This window comes from Chiloscyllium plagiosum, chromosome 9 (genome assembly GCF_004010195.1).
Source record: "Chiloscyllium plagiosum isolate BGI_BamShark_2017 chromosome 9, ASM401019v2, whole genome shotgun sequence".
Taxonomy (NCBI): Eukaryota; Metazoa; Chordata; class Chondrichthyes; order Orectolobiformes; family Hemiscylliidae; genus Chiloscyllium; species Chiloscyllium plagiosum.
In genome coordinates, this window is record NC_057718.1 from 85,031,188 (window position 1) to 85,033,845 (window position 2,658).

General features: G+C 43.2%; 1 protein-coding gene across 2 annotated transcripts in view; it reads left to right on the forward strand.

Annotated features, from left to right (window-relative positions):
* The window catches only part of abhd12 (abhydrolase domain containing 12, lysophospholipase), a 150,860-nt gene that overhangs the window by 103,584 nt on the left and 44,618 nt on the right, over positions 1–2,658 (forward strand). The window lies entirely within an intron of this gene.

Here is a 2,658-nt window from a genome sequence, read left to right on the forward strand (position 1 = left end):
GCGCTTCTTTGTTGTTTCCTCCGGTGTTTATAGTGGTCTGTCCCCTATACACTACTATCATAGGGCAAGCCAGACAGAGAACAGCCAGGGAATTCCTAGAGGCATGGCATTCATCCACAAACTCCATCAACAAACACGTTGACCTGGACCCAATATACCAACCACTACAGCGGACAGCTGAAACTGACAACCGGAAGCGGCAGGGACAGACCACTATAAACACCGGAGGAAACATCAAAGAAGCGCTTCGCAGGAGGCTCCCAAGCACTGACGATGTCGCCTAGCCAGGGGACAAAACGTTTGCAACAAAAACTTTCACCTCGGCGAACAGAACCACAACAACGAGCACCCGAACTACAAATCTTCGCACAAACTTTGAAAAGAGATATTGGGCAAGAGGAAAGAAATGTGACTAATGGGCTCTTCAAAAGACCCAGTACTGACTCAATTTAACAAGGCTGCTCTTAATTCCCACTGTTCATGATAGGCAACGTGGCTCCATGTTCCTTCCAATATGATGTGAAAACCAGTAATTCTTGAAACAATCCTAAAGATTTTTTGAAATTATTCTCAACGGTAAAAGGTGCATGATGCATGAAATGGTTTTTAGTTTAGTAATAATCAAATGTATCAAGATGGGTTTGGAGGCAATGACCACTAGCGAAATGGAGGGTAATGTATATTGGCATCCCTTAGTTTTTGATAGTGTCATTGGGATGGATGTCGATATTGTGGTCCACTCTCTAATTAACTGTGTTCACTGAGTTACATTAATGCCCTGTCCATAAATACTTCAGCTTTACAGTGCTTATTCTCACTTTCAAACCTCTATCTGACCTCACCCTCCCTCCTTCTGTAACTTTCTCCAGTCTTACATTCCACTAAGAAATCGGTGTTCCTCCAACTCTGGTTTTTTGCGCATCCTCCACTTTCTTCACCTGATCATTGACGTACTTTCTGCTCCCTTGACCTTAAGGATTCACTCTCTTGGTAAATCTTGCTACTTCTCCATCGCCCTCTATTTTCCTTTGGTGCTGCTACCCCAAAACCAGCCTCTTTGACCAAGCTTTCAGCCGTCCATCCCAACATTTCCTTTGGCTCAGTGTCATTTCTTTGTCTGATCGTGCTCCTGTGGCATGTATTAGAGCATTGCACTCCTTTAAACATATCGAGTCAAAATCATACAGCATAGAAACAGGCATTTTGGTCCAACTCGTCTATGCCTAAACTGAATTAATCCCATTGCCAGCGTTTGATATGACATTGATATAGTTGAATCTAGAGTGGGCCCTCTTGTAGTACAATGGTAGTGTACCTGCCCCTGCATCGGGAGGGTCTTGTTCAAGTCCCACCTGCTTCATAGATGTGTAATAACGTCACTGAACAGGTTGATTCGAAAAATAAGTTAAATAAACAAAAAAAAGTTTTACGAATGCCTTACTAATGGCATGCTGTGACATAGGTAAGACACCTTCCTGACTTCTCTCAGTTTTGGCTCAGATTTCTCTTAACCTAAACCACTTACTTACATATATTATACTGGTACTTAAATTTGTATTTGAAGGTTGGGGAAGTATGTGGAATAATGGTTATACCCTTTGCAACATATATTCTTGTAGACACTAGTTCAAAGTAGCCAACAAATATACAAGTCTAAAAGTAAGTGTCATTTTTCACAGCATGTGTCATTGGTATACTTTGCAGCATTGGCTGTTTTAATTTTATTTATGGTATTAGTTTTACTAACCAGGCAGAAATCCTGTTTGCAGTATCATACGATTAAAATAATTCTTTCTCCTACATTAGGGAAGAGCAGTTGTTGATCAGAAAAAACTAACCAGTAATGATGTGATAAGTATGTGTAAATATGTTCATTTTGATTATTAATATTGAGTCAAAGTTCATATCCTAATAAAGTGATACAGTTGAACTACTGAATATCTTGTAGATGTTTCATATTGCTTCATATCTAACTGTCATTTTGTCTGTTTTAATTGTAAAAACTGTGTATGCTTTATTATGGAGATATTGTCCACACTTCAAGAATACCGACTTGATCTATTTGGATCTCCAACGATGACTGACTCAATGCTGACATTTTTTACAAACCCACCAACTCCCACAGCTACCTGGATTACACCTCCTCCCACCCTATCTCCCAAAAAAAATGCTATCCTGTATCCCCAATCCCTCCACCTCCACCGCATCTGCTTCCTGGAGGACCGGTTCCACCACAGAATACAACAGATGGCCTCCTTCTTTAAAAACTGCAACTTCCCCTTCCATGTGGTTGAAGATGCCCTCCAGTGCATCTCATCCACGTCCCGCACCTCCGTCCTCGAACCCCACCCCTCCAACCGCAACAAGGACAGAACCCCCCGGTCCTCATCTTCCACCCCACCAACTCTGTATACATTGCATCATCCTCCGTCATTTCTACCACCTACAAATGGACCCCACCACCAGAGATATATTTCCCTCCCCACCCCATTGGCTTTCTGTAAAGACCGTTCCCTCCGCGACTGCCTCGTCAGGTCCATGCTCCCCAACACCCACTCTCCCCTCCCGGCGCCTTCCCCTGTCACCCCAGGAATTGCAAAACCTGCACCCACACCTGGCCCCCCTCACCTCCATCCAAGGCCCCAAAGGAGCCTTCCA